The 22281-nt window shown below is 33.0% G+C and overlaps 1 long non-coding RNA gene across 1 annotated transcript in view; it reads left to right on the top strand.

Moving 5' to 3' along the window:
• Positions 1–458: 458 nt before the first annotated feature.
• LOC143194895 (uncharacterized) overlaps positions 459–22281 on the top strand; it is a 41705-nt gene continuing 19882 nt past the window's right edge. Inside the window, exon 1 of the long non-coding RNA XR_013005404.1 lies at positions 459–621. This is a non-coding gene — a long non-coding RNA (uncharacterized LOC143194895). The remainder of the gene's footprint in view (positions 622–22281) is intronic.

Genomic DNA, 22281 nt, shown 5'->3' with positions numbered 1-22281 from the left:
AATAATCATATAATAGTTAGCTTGGCGGTGGGTTGAGAGGCGCGACCGCGAGGGGGCGCTCGCGCGCAGCCTCGGCCCCGCCTCCGAGCGCGGGGATTGGTCGGTAGAGCGGCGCGACGGCCTCTCGGGGTCGGTCGAACCGCCCGTCGAGACGTGGCGGCGGGCGAACAGCGAGGCCGGCCGACGATGGCGGGATTCGCGGTGGCGGCCCGGTGGCGGCGACGGTTCGGGTTTTGGCTTTGCCGACGGATCGCGAACTTGCGCGCGGAAAACGCCGAGGGTGGTCCCCCGGTCGACCTGCGACCGAATTCGCTCGAAGATGAATCTTTCTTTGTCGTGACTTTACGTGCTCATATTCAACAGTGTACCAATAATGTATAAACTAAACATTTTCTGTATATCTATTACTACTACTAACTACTATCCATCTCGAAGGCAAAGATCAACCATAAGCACTAATACACACGTCGTATATTTAAAATTCTCCATTTTGTAAAGTCTGGAGCTATCTAATGATTGTTGCACTTCAATGTTCGCATGGTCTTTATGAATGTCTAATTTACTATTGCATCATGAAGTATTGACAATATTTGCACTGGATTTTTGGCCAAGTGGCATACAGTAAGTTTATACTGATTTTAAAACATATTTATACATAATAACAGTTTATTTAATTTCAAAAGCTCGTTTTTTTAGATGTTCCTTGCATTCGAATCTAGCATCCTTTTTATTGCGTTATAACGGCGCTATATTAGCGCAAGGCATCTTCTCTTATCTTTTGCAATCAATTGAAGAGAAGTCTTTCTTTGTCGTGATGTTTTGTGCTCATTTTCAGCAGTGTAGCAATTTAATATATAACTCAAACACTTTTTATATATTTGTTAAGACTAGTTTCCATTAAAAATTGCTTATACTACACTGATTCGAACAGCTTTTACGTTTTCAATCTCCGACTAAATCAACAGCTATCTGGTGATTGTAGCACTTTGACATTTTCATGGTATTTGTAAATTTCCTCATTGCGATCGCCTCATGGACCATTGACAATATTTGCACTGGATTTTTGGTCAAGTGGCACACAGTAAGTTTATACTGATTTTAAAACATATTTATACATAATAACAGTTTATTTAATTTCAAAAGCTCGTTTTTTTAGATGTTCTTTCCATTCGAATCTTCCATCTTTTTTATTGCGTTATAACGTCGCTATATTAACGCAAGGGATCTTCTTTTATCTTTTGCAATCAATTGAAAAGGAGTTCTTCTTTGTCGTGATGTTTCGTACTCATTTTCAGCAGTGTACCAAATTAATATATAAATCAAACACTTTTTATATATTTATTAAGACTAGTTTCCATTAAAAATTACTTCAACTACACTGATTCGAACAGCTTTTACGTTTTCAATCTCCGACTAAATCAACAGCTATCTAGTGATTGTAGCACTTTGACATTCTCATGGTATTTGTGAATGTCCTCATTGCGATCGCCTCATGGACCATTGACAATATTTGCACTGGATTTTTGGTCAAGTGGCACACAGTAAGTTTATACTGATTTTAAAACATATTTATACATAATAACAGTTTATTTAATTTCAAAAGCTCGTTTTTTTAGATGTTCTTTCCATTCGAATCTAGCATCCTTTTTATTGCGTTATAACGTCGCTATATTAGCGCAAGGCATCTTCTTTTATCTTTTGCAATCAATTGAAAAGGAGTCCTTCTTTGTCGTGATGTTTCGTGCTCATTTTCAGCAGTGTAGCAATTTAATATATAACTCAAACACTTTTTATATATTTATTAAAACTAGTTTCCATTAAAAATTACTTCAACTACACTGATTCGAACAACTTTTGTGTTTTAAATCTCAGACTAAATCAACAGCTATCTAGTGATTGATGATGATTGACTTTGACATTCTCATGGTATTTGTGAATGTCCTCATTGCGATCGCCTCATGGAGCATTGACAATATTTGCACTGGATTTTTGGTCAAGTGGCATACAGTAAGTTTATACTGATTTTAAAACATATTTATACATAATAACAGTTTATTTAATTTCAAAAGCTCGTTTTTTTAGATGTTCTTTCCATTCGAATCTACCATCCTTTTTATTGCGTTATAACGTCGCTATATTAGCGCAAGGCATCTTCTTTTATCTTTTGCAATCAATTGAAAAGGAGTCCTTCTTTGTCGTGATGTTTCGTGCTCATTTTCAGCAGTGTAGCAATTTAATATATAACTCAAACACTTTTTGTATATTTATTAAGACTAGTTTCCATTAAAAATTACTTAAACTACACTGATTCGAACAGCTTTTACGTTTTCAATCTCCGACTAAATCAACAGCTATCTAGTGATTGTAGCACTTTGACACTCTCATGGTATTTGTGAATGTTCTCATTGCGATCGCCTCATGGAGCATTGACAATATTTGCACTGAATTTTTGGTCAAGTGGAACACAGTAAGTTTATACTGATTTTAAAACATATTTATACATAATAACAGTTTATTTAATTTCAAAAGCTCGTTTTTTTAGATGTTCTTTCCATTGGAATCTTCCATCCTTTTTATTGCGTTATAACGTCGCTATATTAACGCAAGGGATCTTCTTTTATCTTTTACAATCAGTTGAAAAGGAGTCCTTCTTTGTCGTGATGTTTCGTACTCATTTTCAGCAGTGTAGCAATTTAATATATAACTCAAACACTTTTTATATATTTATTAAGACTAGTTTCCATTAAAAATTACTTAAACTACACTGATTCGAACAGCTTTTACGTTTTCAATCTCCGACTAAATCAACAGCTATCTAGTGATTGTAGCACTTTGACACTCTCATGGTATTTGTGAATGTCCTCATTGCGATCGCCTCATGAAGCATTGACAATATTTGCACTGAATTTTTGGTCAAGTGGAACACAGTAAGTTTATACTGATTTTAAAACATATTTATACATAATAACAGTTTATTTAATTTCAAAAGCTCGTTTTTTTTAGATATTCTTTCCATTCGAATCTACCATCCTTTTTATTGCGTTATAACGTCGCTATATTAACGCAAGGGATCTTCTTTTATCTTTTACAATCAGTTGAAAAGGAGTCCTTCTTTGTCGTGATGTTTCGTGCTCATTTTCAGCAGTGTAGCAATTTAATATATAACTCAAACACTTTTTGTATATTTATTAAGACTAGTTTCCATTAAAAATTACTTAAACTACACTGATTCGAACAGCTTTTACGTTTTCAATCTCCGACTAAATCAACAGCTATCTAGTGATTGTAGCACTTTGACATTCTCATGGTATTTGTGAATGTCCTCATTGCGATCGCCTCATGGAGCATTGACAATATTTGCACTGAATTTTTGGTCAAGTGGAACACAGTAAGTTTATACTGATTTTAAAACATATTTATACATAATAACAGTTTATTTAATTTCAAAAGCTCGTTTTTTTTAGATGTTCTTTCCATTCGAATCTACCATCCTTTTTATTGCGTTATAACGTCGCTATATTAGCGCAAGGCATCTTCTTTTATCTTTTGCAATCAATTGAAAAGGAGTCCTTCTTTGTCGTGATGTTTCGTGCTCATTTTCAGCAGTGTAGCAATTTAAGATATAACTCAAACACTTTTTATATATTTATTAAGACTAGTTTCTAACTAGTCTTAATACTAGTCTAATACTGGTTAAACTATACTGATTCGAATAGCTTTTCAATCTCCGACTAAATCAACAGCTATCTAGTGATTGTAGCACTTTGACATTCTCATGGTATTTGTGAATGTCCTCATTGCTATCGCCTCATGGACCATTGGCAATATTTGTATAGGATTTTTTGATCAAGTTGCACACAGTGATTCAACAGTGTACTAGTATAACAGTAACCCAAACATGTTTTGTATATTTGTTACATCTAGGTTCCATTATCCACTAATTTAGTCCATGTCTCAAAAGCAAAGCACGTAGCGACAAGCATTAGTAATTAATCGAAGAAGTTGTTTTGGCAGCGCTGGATTACTAGGTGGTTTAATGTTTTGGTGTCAGCACAAATTTGCAAATCGTAAGTCCAAATAGGCTTTAAAATTGACTGATAAATCAATATATTTGATTTTAGATCAAGTTGGGGTATCTTCCGACCAACCGCATATAATCTGCTCTACTTTTTGTCTCTTTGATGTTAATAATTTTTTTTACAAATAAACTTTACATAATTACATTTAATCGCTTCTAATATCATCTCAAGTATAATCATATAGATTGAGAAATTATTCTTTAGTTATAATAAAATACAACTTGTACTAATGGCGTCATATATATAAAAAACAGTATTAATTATGTTATACTAAACCTAAGCCAATACAAGATACGATTAAGTTCTTTCAGCAAAAGAATTTTTTATCGATAGAGGATATCTATTTACCAGTACACCAATTTAATATCAAACCCAAACAAATATTTTATTAATACCAAAAAACTTTTGCGTACAAAGAGCTTTTGATAAACTTTCTGTAACCTTGAAACTACATTCGGGGAAAATGGCATAATATGTTTAATTTAAAGATTGAGGATGTCCAAGAATTAGCCTAGTTTATAGTTTGTATGTAAGAGGTGAAGTACTGCTCATCTAGGAATAGGTCCGGAGTATAGCGAAAGAGACAAGAATTTCCAATTTTACGATATAAGATTATAAATCAAACTAATTATTTACCACAAAACCTCTTTTATAAACATTTTTTTAATAACATCTTTATTAGATACGCTTAGTACAACCTTAATTTACAATTAATTTATTACTACTTTTCGTATGTGCTTGGATTAATTAACAAGCAAGACGAGTGCGAGAAAATACATCAATATGAATTCCTCAATTATACAATTATAATTATTTATTAATTATTAACTTATAGCTATAGTTTACACTAAATGTATACATTTTATATAAGTTCGTATGGTTTTGTTCGCTTCAGTTTCCTGACATCCTGCGCGCTGTCCAGCAGTTGTATTGCTTCCACGTTAATATGATTTAGTAATCTTCTTTCGTGTTTCAAGGCGAAATATGGGATAGCTTCGCAAATACAATTGATCTCCAGGTCATCGTGCAGTTCCTCGTTGGTTACATAGCGATAGGCATTGGTAATCAATCGAAGAACCTTGTTTTAACAGCGTTGTATGACTAGTTGATTTGAATTTTTAGTGCAACCCTACATTTGCATCCCATAGGTCCATATTGGCTTTATAATTGTATTATAGATCAACCTCTTTGATTTTAGATCAAGTTGAGAGTATCTTCCGACTAACCAGTATAGTTGTTTTATTTTGGTTCTAATGTGTTTTGCTTTTTGTCTAACGTGATGTTTCCAATTTAATCTACCGTCAAGATGGATTCCAAGGTATTTAGCTGATTCTGCTTGAGGAATCGGGCATCCATTCAGTAATGTAATTAACTTTTTATTATTTCGCCGCAATGCAAAATTAACGTGGACAGATTTGGAGCTATTAAGTTGAATTTTCCAATCTTTGGTCCATTTGTAGATTTTGTCGACTGCCATTTGCACTTTTTCTATTGCCCTAGGCAGAGATATATCTTTTGCCATAATAGTTGTGTAGTCAGCAAAGGTTCCAAGAAGTGTTGCTTTTGTTATTGGAATGTCAGCAATTTAGAGCAGATACAGGAGAGCTCCTAAGACGCTACCTTGTGGAACTCCAGCCGAAATGGTTTTAAATGCCGAGAACGCCATTTCGTGCGATACTCTAAATTTTCTTCCGAATAGATATGACTCTAGCAATTGACAAAAGTTAGGCGGTAAAAATTTGCTCATCTTACAGATTAATCCCAAATGCCAAACCCGATCAAAAGTTTGTGAGATATACAGGAATATTGCAGGGCAGTATTTCTTTTCAAACGCTCTTTCAATAACCGCAGTAACTCTGTGCACTTGATCGATTGTTGAGTGGTGATTTCGAAAACCAAACTGGAAATCTGGTATTGTTACCAAGTGTTTAACACGTTTAAATATTAATTTCTCAAATAGCTTTCATATTGCAGGTAGTTGCGAAATAGGCCTGTAAGATTCGACTTGTTCTGCAGGTTTGTCAGGTTTTTTGAGCATAATTATTTGTGCTACCTTAAAGAATATCGGAACATGCTTCAGCCTTAAACCGGCATTAAATATATATGTCAATATGATGATTGCTTTTCGTGGCAGTTCTTTCAATAATCCAGGTGAAATGTTATCTATACCAGGTGGCCTTTTTAGGATTGAGGTTATCAATTTCAGTGGCAACTTCCAGTGGAGAAATTAGATTTGATCTACATCGGGTCGATAAACAGGAGATGTATCCATGGTAGATTTTTTAAACATGAGAATCTTATTTATATACTTACAAAAATAGTGACATACTTAACGAAACAAATAAAATAAGTCACCACCATTGTATTTTATGATACCCATACTATATTTAAATATTTTAAGGTCTAGTATTAAAATGAATATCAACATAAGTTAAGTATTAATCAAAATAATTTCCATCAGTTTCCTATTTTTGGGAAAATAAATTATAATGTATATCAATATAAGCCCTAAAGTATATGATTATAACACAATCTGTCCGTATTATGTGCTTCGTCAAACCATCAGACATCAAAAGTGGTGAATACTTCAATATACTGATATTTTCAATAGTATTATCAAGCAATTCGTTCAGTGGACATTCTCCCTACTATTTCAACTATTACTTTATCAACCCCTAACTGTCCCTCAATTTTTCTATACCTTTTGAACTCGATTTATATATAATATTTTGGATTATTGGATTTTCCAGCAGGCTGAGTAGATTGGAACTTAGGGCGATAGATGTTAAGAGGCAACAAATTTGGTCCAATAATATGCATTGCCTTACAAAAATTAAAAAAAAGATTATTATTTATATAGAACCAGAATAAAGTGTTGCCAATCATCGTTGATGCCGCATATTACGTGTCCAACAAACTGATTCAGCGTGATATCCCCATAGAACCCATAACGAGTATTCGACGAGTTCGGAGTGTCGGAGTGTTAGTGCGAAGTACTCTGAAAGACTATTAGTGTATCCCAATGCACTCACGCACTCACCAAACAGTTAAATGTGCGCGATGACAGTGTAGTTCATAGGCTCAAACGCAAACTACCATACGAACTGATTAAGAAACACATGGAGTGAGATTTAATAATCTCTAGAATAAGTTAGAATAGTTTTTAGAATAAGTTAGGTTAAACTTTAAAATAAGTTAGAATAGTATCTAGAATAATCTGAATAATGAAATCATGTAATAATACTTATTATTACTTATTACTTATATTATAAATATACTGCCCATGGACAGATTATTGACGTTCTAGCAGATTAATAAATTTGGTACATATATGTATATATATATATATATATATATATATATATATATATATATATATATATATATATATATATATATAGAAAGAGAGAGAGAGAGAGAGAGAGAAAACGATCGTTTTTAGAAGAATGAAAGAAAAAGAAACGTTAAAATTACAATATTTTAGTACTACGCGACAACAATACTATATTTTATATTTGTAGTCTTTAAACTTTTCAGTTATCCAAGATATTCTTTGTCATTTTACTTCAAAATCGCCCATTATAAATAAACTCAGCGCTGCAGCTGAAATATGATCTGGCAGTATTATTATATACTACTAAAATCGTTTTACAAAGTTTCCATAGCAGATTTCTTCAAATACAATAAGGATACGTATAACTGAAGGGCAAAATGCTACATGCTGCAGAAAAATAGTAATATACTGAATTTGATTTTCATAAGCTAACGAACATAATCAAAACATGATACTAAACATACGAACGATAGAAGATACTGGCCCATTATATAACATAAACCTATTATAGTAAAACAATTTTGTATAAATGGGTATAAAAAGTTTATTTATATAACATGATTATCTCAAAATTAGATAAATCATGCAATTATATGATAATACGTGGCAAAAAAAACGCGCTGCAGACTCCTATTACAAAAAACTATATCTACGCATAGATAATAAAATAATCTTCCTATCCCCATATATATATATATATATATATATATATATATATATATATATATATATATATATATATATATATATATATATATATATATACTCATGCTCTGTCAATGCAGTTCAATTATTTTTAATCTTAAATAATAATTTTCATATAAAATTAATTTTTATCAATTATTGGAGACTATTTTTATAAACGAAATTTGTTTAATTAATTCTGATTATTTATTATTTCAGACCGTTCAACTCATCACCGGTTCTCTGAATCTTTAATTGCCCTGGTGTTAATCAAAACACATTTTTAATTATTACGATATATAGTTCCCTATACGTCTAATCAGCGAAAACAAATTGTTAATGGGAAAAAAATCGCATTATTTAATTGGGTTTGATTGAATAAGTAATGAGCACTAATTATATTAGACCATCAGCAGATAATGATGGCGATGATTCTGATTTGGATGTTAAGGCAACAAGTCTGCGTAAGTGAAATATTTACGAGATCGATAAAGTTGAAACTTGTGTATTCATTATACCGTAAATTATAAATAATAAAGGAAAACTGTGAAAAACGGTTACAGCTCTAGGATATTAATTCTGCGGGCGACTGCTTTATTAGCCTTATTTTAATTTTATATTAAAATGAGGCCCTTCTAGATATCAGATAATATGCAAACTAAATGTTATAATACAGCAGAATCTTGTTAATGCTAATTCAAACAAATGTAGTTCATATTATCGGAATGTTTACATTAACAAACGAAATTTAACTGATTTAAATGATAGATATTTTATTAGGATAAACGATTAATACCTATATATAATTATAATATTATTAATTATTCTTTTATTAGAAGAAAAGTAATCGACAAATTTAATACCCATAATTTACAAGATCTAATATTAGTTAAAAACTTGTATACCTTGGACTTGATCCACTACATTTCTAACTTGAATAGCAACATTCTCACTGTCCTCACTGTTGATATCTTCCTCCTTGTTATCATGATTCTGCTTAACTTCATTACATATATTAATATCAGCTGGACTACCAGCAATTTTGGGATTAACCATTTTCAATAAGTTAATAAAATCGACACAAAGGTACAAATGAGAATGTTCCAATATTTTAGAATAGCTTCAGACCATAACAGGTCAATTGAAACGTCCCCGGCCTTCCATAGTAAAACACATTTTTTTGGCAAAATTAGTTTTTTTTATTCAACATAATTTCCTTCAAGGGTGATACACAGATTATAGCGACCATCCAACTTTTCCATAACCTTTTTGTAGTACGATATGTCCTTTGCTTCAAAATAGGCCTCAGTTTCGGCGATCACCTCTTCGTTCGACGAAAATTTCTTCCCAGCGAGCATTCTTTTGAGATCTAAGAACAGGACATTGTCGCTGGAGGCCAGATCTGGAGAATACACTGGATGAGGAAGCAATTCTAATTTAACTGACTTATGACACGATGCATTGTCTTGGTGAAGCAGCACTTTCTTTTTTCTTCAAATGCGGCCGATTTTCGGCGATTTCGTCTTTCAAACGGTTCAAAAACGCTGTTGAACCCTGCCAGCCGACTGTTGCATTTTCCCACGCTTTGGAGCGGGTTCATCGTGTGCAGACCACTCGGATGACTATCGGTTGGACTTCGGAGTGAAATGATGAAGCCATGTTTCATCTGTTGTCACATATCGACGGAAAAACTCGGGTTTACGCTTGATGATCTTCAAACACTGCTCCGAAGCATCAACTCGTCGTTGTTTTTGGTCAAAAGTAAGCTCGCACGGCACTCACTTTGCACAGAGCTTTCTCATACCCAAATATTCGTGAATAATATGATGTACACATTCAGTTGATATCTTTAGAGTGTATGCAATATCATTCAATTTCAATTTACGGTCATTCAAAATCATTTTGTGGAGTTTTTAAATATTTTAGTTGGTAACAACCTCTTTTGTGCGTCCACAGCGTTCGCCGTTTTCGGTGCTTATTTCTAATCTTAGCGTAAACTTAGCGTACCAATCCTTGATGGTTGATTTCCTGGGGCAGTCTCCGGAAGCTCGGCATCAAGCCAAGTTTTTGCTTCAACTGTATTTTTCCCCTTCAAAAGGCAATATTTTATCAACACGCGAAATTCCTGTTTATCAATTTTTTTTCACAATAACAAAAGTTGTTTCACTCAAAATGCTATAATTCACAAACTAATGAGCCGATAGCTGTCAAATTTATATACTCTTATAGGGCTAACTAACAAGCCTATGGATTTAATTGTTTTATAAGTCAGACCGGGGGACTTTTCAATGGACCTGTTACTGATAATTGTGATTTTCTTCCAATTAATCAATACATTTTCCTATATTTTAATATCAAAAATGATGGTGTAGACTCATTATCTACCCAGTATGACGTAATAAACCCCATAGCCGATACAGACCAATTCATCAACAAGCAACAACAAAAAAAAGTGTACAAATTTAATTAGGAAAACTATCAGGGGAGGGGGAGAACGGTCCGTCGCCATCCCCCGGGTCCCCCCCCCCCCACGGTCCGTCTAATTAAGGCTAAGTACCGACGAGGTAAATCAACCCGAAAATCCATATCCATTTAATTAAGCCAATCGCTTAGATTAACGATCGAGCAACAGGTGATTAGACGGGCTCGTCCTAATTATGTTCGGTGTGGGTTTTTCGCTAATTTTTCACCGGTTTTCGTCCGTCTCTTTTCCACGGTTCGGTTTGCCGGCTTGGCGCCGACGGTATAGGTGTCAATAGGCCACTAACGGAAAGAGGTGTATTAATCTCTCGGTATTAAAATCTAAAAGTTATATTCATATACATTTCTAGTGGTCACTATATGAAGACGACAACTAAATAATGTCGTTAATTTTCAAGTTTAAAAGCATTGTTACACAAAAACTATTTGTACAGGGAATGGAAAAAATAATACGAACCCCATGTTATAACTACATCTTGTTTCATGCTACCGCCTATTAAAAATGATCGAAATGAATGGGTTCGAAGTCAACGATGATAAAGCTGAATTATTCGCAACATATTTAGGTAGCGTATTCCAACCGAATGATATAGAATCTACAGTAGATACAAATCCTGTTTATCAGCCCGATGTAGCAGTAAAACTGATTTATCTAATAGAAGTTGTGTTGTTGAAACAGAATTTATTGAAAAAACTGAGATTCACGTTGATCACAGCAACATAAAAGCAACACGGATATTGGACAACGCAATTTGTAAATTAAGATTGACTAAGCATATAAATATGGTTTTAGGAAAAATTCGACATCATTGATTTTATAAAATCATTTAAACGTTTTATCTGCATTTGTATAAAGCATTTCAAATGTAAATTAAATTATTTTAATGCCTTCTCTCCCTATTTTTACTAAGAGCATACAGTTATCATATAATACCTTTTTTTGACCAGTGTTTTGATTACCGTGAACTGTGAGGATTCTGTTCAAATTCTAGAAGACTTAATTGAGGAGTGAACAATATCTCAGTGATTACAATTCAGCATTGGTTCATTTGAAACTATGAAAAGTGAAGCCAAAACGTTAGGAGATATTAGATAATAGTACATAACTTCTTAACATCCTAACTACAAAAGTTGTCCAGCTACAACCAAAAGACATGGTACCACCAGATCTGAGTAAAGCCTCCAGGACGCTGACATAAATTAGACGCCACGCAGACACTCCTTGAATTTTGTCTAACGTGACATTACACAGAATGACATGCATTCTAAGCCTGTTAAAAAGAAAGATATATTTCCGAAACTAAGGGCCCCATTTTTAACAAGTGCGGCAAAAGTCCCGCTACCATTTATATTACGAGTCAGCTTGGTTATGCGATTTTTAGCTTAGTTTCGTTTTAACTATTCTGTTGTGTAAACGTCTAAATTTTATTATGGATATATATATATATATATATATATTTATATATATATATATATATATATATATATATATATATATATATATATATATATATATACGTCACAAGAACAAGCAGCAATAGTGACAATATTTATTGAAAATAATCATTTTATTATTGCCACTCAGAAGAAATTGCGTGAAAAATATCCTAATCGGCCAGTGCCTCACAAAACCACAATTTATCGTGGTTACATGCAAATTTTCGACAGGTATTCGACGATCCGACAGCAGACAGGCTTCATTCTGGAAGACAACGGACGTCTCTTAACACTGAAAATCTGGCTCTGATGCGCGATGATGTTGCAGAGCCTCTGAAAACATCAATTCGGATACGTGGTTCTCAGTTACACATTTCTGCGTGCAATTTAAGGCGAATTTTGAAAACTGATTTGGAAATGTTCCCGTACAAAATTCAATTAGTCCAAAAATTGCTATCGAGAGATTCTGATCAACGACTTGAGTAAGTAATGTAATCCTAAGGCTGTCTGGTGAAATTGAAATTTTTTGGCCTCAGTGGCCACGTCAATAAACAAAACAGTCGGTTTTGAGGAACACAGAATCCTCAATTAGTTCATAAAACATCATTGCATCCACTAAAAACAACTGTATGGTGTGGTATTCATGCTGGAAACATCATTTGTCCCTATTTTTTGAAAATGACCAAGGTGTTGTATTTACTGTTAGTGCTGAACGGTACCAAAACATGAAGAGCAAGGACTAGAGGACATGTGATTTCAGCAAAACTACAGTCACAGCACACAAAGCTCGTTCAACAATTCAATTATTGAATGACGTTTTTCCACGAGCACTAATTTCGCCAACTGGCGATTTAGCATGGCCAGCCAGATCTCCGGATTTAACAGCACCAGACTTTCTCTTATGGGGTTTTTTAAAATCAAAAGTTTATATGAATAAGCCCCAAACGATTCAACATCTTAAAGACAATATTCGTCACCAAATTGAAGAAATTCAGCCTCAGATGTTGCAGGATGTCATGAAAAATGCATTAAAAACAAAAGGAAAGCAAGAGCCGAAAGTTTCATAGCGAATCGCGGTCACCATTTAGCCGATATAATTTTTCAATAATAACAAAAAAAAATGCAAAGACCAAGTAAACTTTTTATGAAAACCAAACTTACTTACCTTTTCTTTGAGCAAAGTCATAGGCAATTAAAAGGGTAGCGGGACTTTTGCCGTACATTATATAAATATATTGCATTTTTTAAAATTAAAAATATATACATACCATTAGCTACCAATCACTAAATAATATGTCAGTGTTAAAATTACTTAAATTATAAATATATAAAATCCCTATAATATACTTATTAACACGAAAACTCGTCAATGTGCCACAATAATGTTAATTTATAAATTAAAGCAACAACTGACACCAACAATCATTTAAAAATAGTTGTAGTATAGATGTAGCTTCAACAGAATTATCCAAAAGAAACCAACAGATGACCCATCCTACAGAAAAACTATAAAGACCAAATTGTCACTTGACAGCAAACACTATATTGCAAAATACTAGATGTTTAGGTAGCTTTAATTTATATATTTATCAACTTTTTCTGATAATCCATTATTATCTTTTAAATACCTCTCAATAATACTTCACATAAAAACAAACATTGCATGTTTTCTTAAAAAAGTATTTTAATTACTGTTCAAGGAATGCAGATGAGAATCCTACATGATTGCTCGCGTGTCGTTTCAGCGAACGTCTCCTATTTTTTCCCAACTAATAATACAGCCTTTCCCATTTAACAGCATAATGATGTCAATATTTTTTGAGTAATAATCGAAACAAACAGCAGGAAAAAATCCGCACCAACATAACTCAACGAAGACAGAGGAAAAAAAAAAGAACGCGTACACAAAAAAACGACCATTTTCATTTGCATAATGAAACTTGTTACTAAACGACGCTATAAAAACGACGGTTGTATTTCAATTTTGTTGTAGCACATACAGATAACCATCTGATACTATTAATGGAACATTGTTAGTCTAGTACATCGGACCATTCGGATAATTGCTACTGTATGCATTCAATTTCCATTCATCAAGTGCTTATCGTGAAGGATGAAAAGCGGAATAAACTTTTTATGATATATATATATATATATATATATATATATATATATATATATATATATATATCCATAAAATATCCATAAATATTAATAAATCTCTGTGATATTACAACAATTATAATCTGTTACTTATGCTATGCATTATTTGCACACACACCACTACAAATTAAAAAAATCTCTTAGATTACATCAACTTATTTTCACTAACGTTACACTTTGTTCTTGCACCAATACCACACTAACTGGTCAATTGAAAAGTCCCCGGCCTGGCACATAGATGGCGCTACTAGAATGCAATCCACCTGTTTTTAGTTAGCCCAAACCCTCAAAAGATGCGTGTTTAAATTTGACAGCTCCCGGGTCATTAGTTTGTGAATTATAGCGTTTTGAGTGAAACAACTTTTGTTATTGTGAAAAAAATGAATTAAAAAGGATTTTTACATGTTAATAAAATATTGGTTTTTGAAGGGTAAAAATACAGTTGAAGCAAAAACTTGGCTTGATGCCGAGTTTCCGGACACTGGCCCGGGAAAATCAACCATCAAGGATTGGTATGCTAAGTTTGGACGTGGTGAAATGAGCACTGAATACGGTGAACACAGTGGTTACCCAAAAGAGATTGTTACCGACGAGAAAATTAAAAAATTCACAAAATGATTTTGAATGACCGTAAATTGAAATTGAATGAAATAGCAGACACTCTAAAGATATCAACTGAATGTGTACATCATATCATTCACGAATATTTGGATACGAGAAAGCTCTTTGCAATGTGTACCCAAAGGATACGTTGGTGATTGGAAAATTACCGAATTGTTAGTACGATTCCCTTATACTCCTGACTTGGCATTGTCAGATATACAAATATTCTTAAACCTCAATAAATTTCTTTTTAGAAGGCGCTTCGCAACCATTGAAACAAATGAAAATTATTTTAGAGTTCTTGGCATTAGGCCTACCATCTGGTGAGTGATCAACAAAGAGATCATTCGAGAAGATCTGGTTTTACCCAGCCTGGTTAGGGGCTAACTGAAAAGATTTTCCTTATCGGACTTTGCACTCTTGCGTTATTAAAAATATAAATTTACAACCATGCCCCAGCAGAAACTAACATTATTGCAACGACTATTGCAACCGTAGGAGAAGAAGAAGTTGATGAATATTTTCTCAGCATTCTAGACCCTCACTTCCTGGAATAAATACATTCCTGGAAGTGTGTATATCAGGCTAAATCATGTAGAAAATTGAAATCACTTCTTTAATGGAAAGTAGTAAATAACATGGTCATACCGAAAACTGTTTATCTCACCCTCGGATAATCAAAATTGACCTCCACAGTTGCTGCTCTGAAGAATGACTAGGTGCGACAGTAACGTGCAACAACGTTTTCAAGTTTTATTCATTAGCTTTATTATCGTTTGACCCAATATAATTAGTACGCTAGACACATTATTGATTGTTTTTCTGGCTTTCTATTTAGAATTTATCTTTCAAATGTTCCAGCATATATTTTCCGTTAATATTTTCCAGTAAAAACATATAGTGACAAAACGCAAACAGCTTGGGCTTAAACTAAACCAAATCGGGCCTAAATCAAGATTATTATTATCTTTGGATAACAAGGTTTTTCTGAGGCTACAGAATAATGTGTTGCGAGCCATCTCCAACAAACTAATTTAGCGCGATATCCCCTCAGAACAAATAACGAGTATGATCCAAAGTGTTAGTAGCAAGTACTCTGAAAGACTATTAATGCATCCCATTGCGAAGTATGTAGGCTCAACAGGATACTACCATTCGAGCTGATTAATAGACACATAGAGTGAGATTTAATAATCTCTATAATGACAGAAATGTCTTTATAACAAGTTAGGATAGATTTTAGTACAAATTAGAATATAGATTTATATAAAGTTTGTACAGCAGGTCACTTACTGAAGCAATCTTCTACATGTCAGTACAGTTATATTGTATAACGGAAATCATAAAAGATACCTATTGCACACGGGCAGATTGTTGAACTTCTATGAGATTAATTTGAAAAAATCACATTTTCCAATAAAGACCATATTTATGCCCTAGCAGAATTCGAATCCGCGACTATCGCAACAGTAGTAGTAGAAGTTCAAATTGTTGATGATCATTCTTCCATCATACTAGACTCTCACTTCCTGTTGTTGAGAAAAAAAAATCATGTAGACGAATAAAATCACTTTCTACCTGAACATCGCAAATTTCACCTCATCCTCGTATAATCAGTATCAAAATAAACCAACAAATATCTCAACCTATATATAAAAACTGATACTGTATTGGCTCTAGAAATATCTTACATTATCCAAGAGATATACTGTTTCTCCACCAGCGTACCGTTAACTTTCTGCTGCTTATAATTTTCTGAAACTGCACCGTAATTCAGGATGTAAATTGTTTTGGTCTATTGAACAAAATGGAAAGAAAAACACACTCGCCAAACTAACAGCTTCGTTTCTCATCAATCTGCCATCGGTTGTTTTGTTCTTTCTCAATTCGAATTTCTCCGGCGCTTCCATCTAGCAGCCTTTTAAACTTTTTAGCTGCTATGAAAAATAGAGTCCTGCAATTTTATATGGGCCCGTTAGATCACTTAGTATTGTTTGTTATTCTCTTTGTGCTTTAGTGGGTCGTTAATTTCTTGGATGTTTTGTATGATTTTACATATTTTTTTCTTTTTGATTGAAAGATTACATCCGCGATTTGCTATAAAACTTTCGGCTCTTTCTAGGGCATTTTTCATGACATCCTGCAACATCTGACGCTGGATTTCTTCAATTTCGTGATGAATATTGTCTTTAAGTTGTTCAATCGTTTCGAGCTTATTGACATAAACTTTTTATTTTAAAAAACCCCACAAGAGAAAGTCTGGTGCTGTTAATTCCTGAGATCTGACTGGCCATGCTAAATCGCCACTAAATCGCAAAATTAGTACTCGTGGAAATACATCATTCAATACTTGAATTGTTGAACGAGCTCTGTGTGCTGTGATCCCATCTTGCTGAAAACACATGACTTCTAAAGTTTGCTCTTCCATTTCAGGCACAAGAAAATTTCGAATAATGTCTTGGTACAGTTCAGCAGTAACAGTAACTGCAACACCTTGATCATTTAAAAAAAAGGACCAATAATGTTTCTAGCATAAATACCACACCACACCATACAGTTGTTTTTAGTGGATGTAATGATGTTTCATGAATTAATTGAGGATTCTGTACTCCCCAAAACCGACTGTTTTGTTTATTGACATGGCCACTGAGAAGAAAATGGGCTTCATCGCTTATTATCAATTTAAACGAAAAATCGAACGATTATTTTCATTAAATTTTGTCACTATCTCTGCTCGTTCTTGTAGCATGTATTCAACCATATTAATATTTAGACGATCGCACAACACAATGGTTAAAACAAAACTGAGCTAAAGGTCAGTATAAAATTCAAATTTTAATGGTACAAATAAAGCAAAAATAATTATAGAAAGTTTGATCATTATTATTATTACAATTACGGTAAAGGTGGAAACTATGTTAGCTTAGGAATCAATAGTAATATGCTACTTATCCACTTTATATAAATTTGTGTGCTTTGGTTCGCTTCAAACTTCTGTAGCCATCTACTAGCTGTATTGCTGCCACGTTGCTGTAATTTATCAACCTTATTTCATGTTTTAAGACAAAATCTTCGGTCACTTTTTCGTAGATCCGTTTCATATTTTTGTGTAACATCATGTTTCCTGTAACATCAATTTAATCCAGCACGAGATGGATGCCAAGGTATTTCGCTAATTTTGCTTGAGGAATTAGGCAACCTTCAAGTGATATAAATAAGTTTCTACATATTCGTCGCAGGTAATCTCTTAAAATAATTAGTAATTTCTTTAAATTCCATCATTTCTTTTTCAAACGTACGGAAATTGCAATTTTTTTCTTCCTAAGTAAAGGAAGTATCGACTTATCAATATCTGAATGGCTGAATATTTACGTAGAACGTAGAATTATTAACTTTTTAAGCGAATTAACACTAGAGACATCTCCTGGTGGACTTTGTGACGCCTATGCCTTTGTAAAACGCCTATAACGACCAAACTGATAGGTTAGGCACTTCTATCTCAAGAACCCCCATTGGAACTATTGGAACCAAAATATGAACTTCTCCAATAGACACCCTCTATAACCAAGTTTGTTGATTGTATAATTTTTGTTATATTATGCTACTGAACAAATAATCCATATACAACAAACAACAAATAATGTTCTTCGATAATGGAAATTAAAAAAAAATACAAAGAACAATAAAAGAAAAGAATCTCATCTCCTTTAAAATAAAGATATATCTCAGTTTTGTGTTGTGTTTTCGAATCCTGAAATCCTGAATCGGAAAATGAACCCGGATGTCTTCTGGGATGATTTCTAAGTTGGTTACTCGCCAGTTGGTAGGCATTATGGCATTATTTCATTTTATTGTATTAAAGCAATTTTGTTTAATACTTTTATATTAACGAGTTATGGTACTTATGATTTAACGATCATATATAAGTTATATTTTACACTATTTATAGGGACGAGAAATTAGTGTGTCCGTTTTATTGGAAGGTGTATTCAGCTGTGAAAGAAAAACACGACATATGCAAGAATTTCATCTTACGAGATATTTAGATTTTCGCAAGCAGCTTTTTAATTTTAAGAATTTCAATTAATTTGTTATCTGGTGAATTCAGAACAGCTAAGAAAAATTGTTTTTGCTTAAGAACAAATTATTAGAAGTAACTGTAAAATGCAGTAGCATTTTTCTGTAGATTTTATTGGTACTAACTTCTAATCCATTTCAGGTTCCATTAGTAAATGTATTTCGTTATGAATCTGTAGCCAAATATTGATGGTAATAAAAACATTCATTTGCGTCAAGAGTTAAGATGAATGTTTTAATTTCTTATTAGTTGGTGAGGTTTTGGTCTTCATGATAGAAATCAGTAGATTACGAAAGCCATAGAAGATATATTGAGAGCATAAAAGAACTCAACTAAAGAGCTATCTATAATAGTGAGATTCCAGAATGTTAGATAAAATTATATTTTTAAATAAATAAATTTACTGACAGGACAGATTATGACACCTACTCTTTTAAAGATTGAACACTAGAGAAAATAAATAAGAACGATGCAATTTTATTAAAAAATGTAGGCAAAAAAATGATTCTTTTATCAAATAAACCTGATTTTTTTATTAAAATTGTTATAAAAAGATAAAAATTGTATCAATAATTTTTTTATTATTTAATAATTATTAGTCGTTTCCGACTAACCTACAATTTGTCTTTAAAATAACTTAAATCTAGGTATATAACCACGAGAACACATCGGCCCTATCTCAGTCTCTGGTGAAGTAACGTTTATACATATCACTGCTGTATTTTTTATTAACTGCACGTCACAACACAACATTACACAAGATCAGATGGTTTGATTCTTTTGAGTCTGTGTCCTGCTCTGGAGGTATCCAAAAGTTGCAATACTTCAATATTCTCATGAGAATGGAGTCTTTCCTCATACCCCCTTGCAATTCTCTTTATTTCTTAACTGACTGTGGGTATCTGAAGGTCTAGATGTAGGTAATCAGTTCTGTAGTATGTGGGTGCGCCTACAATACTTGTAAAATTGTTGTTGTTGTTGAAATATTTGTATTTTGTTTATGTTACTCTTTGCAGAACATCTACATAATTGAACTCCGTATATCCATATAGATGTCAGTATTTCCTTAATGATAATAACTGATAATTGTGATTTTCTTCCAATTAGCCAGTACATTTTCCTATATTTCGATTACAATCCTCTTCTTTTCTTCTTTATGTGTTCCTTCCAGCGAAGTTTTGCATCAAGATTCATTCCAAGATATTTAGCGTTGTTGCTATATGGAATGATAATATTATTTAATGTTATTGATGCTTGTATGGTCTGATTGTAGGTGAACCGCACATGCACAGATTTACTTTTGTTAATGTATCATTAAATAAATGAAGTAATGAAAATATGTAAATATAGTGAAACTAACTTAATTATTAACAGTATTTCGGTAAATATTTTCAACCGTTGATAAATATGAAGATGTTTAACGATTAATGTGATAAAATATGTAACTATCTGACAATTTATTTTTTGAATTTTTTATCAATTATTTTAGTTATTTACTTTGTAGGCCTAACTCTAGTAGCAGCTTAAGTGTAGTAAAAAATAAAGTACCTAATTGTGTTCGTCATTGTTTTAACTAATTAAATAATAATAACAATATACTTAGGATAATTTTTTTATAATGTTCAGTAATATAATAATTTAAACTTATTAATACTTTTTTGATTATTAGAACTTGATGGAAATTAGATATAATTAAATGCCATTTGAAAATATAATTTCTAAGTTATTCTTTTTAGACATATTTTGAGAGAAAAATGATTAAGTTTATAAATTGTGGTTGAATTTCGATCACAGTGCGATCAATGATGGGAAATACTTACTTCAAACCACTAAGGGTAACTATAAAATCAAACCTATTACGTAAAGGTGAACGTATATAAAACAATCCATTATTTTAATCAAGATTCGGTTCATTCCAACACAGATGATACCGTTTATTTTTCAACGGCTACAATTTACGACACCGCAAACAAACTCACGTCAAAATACACCCGAAAGGAACCCCACCAACATCTCGTAATGGTACGTATCGCCGCCAAAGGTCGTCAAACGAACCGGGAGTGTCCCGTGTTGACACCCCGAGCCCTTAAACGGCGGGGGGGCTCGTACCTCCGGCCGTCGCCTTACCTGGGGCTCCCCTCCGGTGGGCCGCCGCCTCTAATTTCCATTTCGCGCAAAGACTTTGTCTCGGAATTTACGCAATCTAATTATACGGGCTCGCGTAATATCCTCGTAAAGTTTATGGGTGAAGAGAAGTCGGCATCGGCCAACCATTAATCTTCGAACACTCCACCGGATCCGCCAAGAGGAAGATGCCGAGGATTTGTTTCTTATTTTTTAACTCCGGTTTAGCTCTGTCGAATCGTCAACTGCTACGCTGTTGTTCGGTGTGTTCTTTCTTTAGATTTATTTCGATTTGTTAATTCGTTCTTTGCTCACCAGCCCGTGAAAGGATACGTTACTCGTTAGTCATATCCGGATTTGGCGCGTGCGCATATTAAGCTCCACTTAATTTTAAAACAGAATAATTCGAGTTTTAGCGCATGCGTACATACAGCTTTATTATTATCGTGATTATTGTATTTAATGTCGAAAAAAAAAATATATATATATATATATATATATATAAGCATGTAAATAGGTTCAGGAGGTAACTAAAAATGGTAAAATCTTGGAAATAATAAAAATATAATTAATATATGTCCAGCCATTCTATTTCTATATATACACCATATTACACATCATTATATTATATAAGGAAATATACATAAATTTGATAAATAATTGATTTAATGTTGAAAGAATATATAAGAAGGGAAATAAACATTGAACATTTCTTGAAATAACACATTTTTTTTTAAATTAATAAATAAAATGGAATAATAAAAATAATTTTTATATGCCTTTCTTTTTTTATAAAAGCATCATATTTAAATTAATTTACATATTTAAACAATTAAGAAGATCTCCAAGAACTATCTAAATAAATATTACCATAAAATAGACCAAAATTGTTTAGATCAAACCCAGCCAATATAGTTAAAACCAAACGAAAAAGCACGGATTATCGTACTTTTAAGGTGAAAGAAATTTCAGTCAATACATCATTATTTTTATAAAACATTTATACCCATTTAAATTTGGTTTATTTGGTCCAGGTCTACTTTTGTTAGCAAATCTAATTATTTCACAGTATCACTCTACGCTGTTCTTATATCTTAGCAAAATGCTGTCTAATTTTGCTGGTCCTTCCTTTTTCAAGGTCGTCAATGAAAATTATTCCATGCACATCCCAAAATGCAGACGCCATAATCACGCTTTGGAGCGAGTTCATCGTGTGCTGACACTCGGATGACCGTCGATTGGACTTCGGAGTGAAATGATGAAACCATTGTCACATATCGACGTAAAAACTCGGGTTT

Source organism: Rhynchophorus ferrugineus, unplaced genomic scaffold (genome assembly GCF_030347505.1).
Source record: "Rhynchophorus ferrugineus isolate W39M unplaced genomic scaffold, kcgeb_rfMv2 rfM4, whole genome shotgun sequence".
NCBI classification, from domain to species: Eukaryota; Metazoa; Arthropoda; class Insecta; order Coleoptera; family Curculionidae; genus Rhynchophorus; species Rhynchophorus ferrugineus.
The sequence above is the reverse complement of the archived record's forward strand: the minus strand, read 5'-3'. Positions and strand labels throughout refer to the sequence as shown.